This window comes from Pollicipes pollicipes, unplaced genomic scaffold (assembly GCF_011947565.3).
Source record: "Pollicipes pollicipes isolate AB1234 unplaced genomic scaffold, Ppol_2.1 Scaffold_2555;HRSCAF=2994_pilon_pilon_pilon, whole genome shotgun sequence".
Lineage (NCBI taxonomy): Eukaryota > Metazoa > Arthropoda > Thecostraca > Pollicipedomorpha > Pollicipedidae > Pollicipes > Pollicipes pollicipes.
In genome coordinates this window covers 18,695,944-18,697,159 of record NW_023596136.1, presented here as the reverse complement: position 1 = coordinate 18,697,159, position 1,216 = coordinate 18,695,944, and positions in this window count along the sequence as shown.

Genomic DNA, 1,216 nt, shown 5'->3' with positions numbered 1-1,216 from the left:
TTTTTGTCTCGCATGCTGAAGCATGAACAGCTGACGTGAAGTAGTTTCTAAGTCGCTAGAAACTTTTCCTGACGAAATATCTCAAGATAAACCTGGGAGTTCTGGCTGACTTAGATTCGCTAGCAATGCTGCCATAATGCTGCCAATTCAGAGTGATGAATTCTACTACGAGCAAAGGCACGCTGCATGGTCCAATAACCGATGGACGATTAATCATGGGAAGTTGGATAGCCACATTTCCCGAATGACATAGGTGTATGCAATAGGCATCATTGTGCACCACTGATCAACAGCCATGACATTTAGTTATTTCAAAAATATGTGATGTGAATTAGAACCAGGCAATAACCTCCATCTCTATAACCTCCCCCCTCCCCCAGTCAGCGGACTTGCCTCCCAGAAAAGGGTCCTAGAGTATATCCTAAGCCCTCCCTCGTACTTTTTTGGAACGTTCTTCGCCCATGTAATGCACCATTAATGAGAGTGTTCCGTCCTTCTATGAGGTTTTGTGCTGAAATGGCCTTCCAGAAGACCTTTTGGTCACATGGTCACATTAATGGCGGGGGTTCTGGCTGTAGATCCGCTACAGCCAGTCCTTTTGGCCATTTGGCTTTTGAATTGGGCCTTTGATTTTTTATCTCAAGAGGCCCTTTGGTCCCTTTTTTGTTCCCTCAAACACCACCCCTGGCCGACTAGGACCACTTGCCGCAACACGACCCCTTTTAGGCACTGTGGCCCCTGACTGACGGAGAAGCCCCTCATTGTGTCAGGGACCCCGAGCATTGCAAGTCGGGGGCGCCGGCCTCATTACTGCGTGGGAAATGGGTCTCAGGTGATAAAGTAATAGAGACCCTTATTAGGAAGGACCTAATAGAAACCATCTGACTGACATTTTAGGTCATGACACTGCAGGTGGGAACCGCACCCGAGTCAAATCGGGCGCTTGATTTTTGGTCCCGAGGGGCTCTCCGGTCTCTCTTCGGATCTCCTGAAGCAAAGTCCGTCACCTGCTACAGGGCCACTGGCCGAGACATGACCCTTTGTTGTGCACTGTGGGTCCTTGACCGACAAAGGTACCCAACCACTGTTGCAGGCATCCGGACCAATGCAAATCGTTGCCCCCGGTCTTGCTTCTGTTTGCAAAATGGACCCCAAAGTTCAGACTGACAGGGAGCCAACTGTTCGCCGTTCGAGGTCTCTGGCCGAGTCAGACACA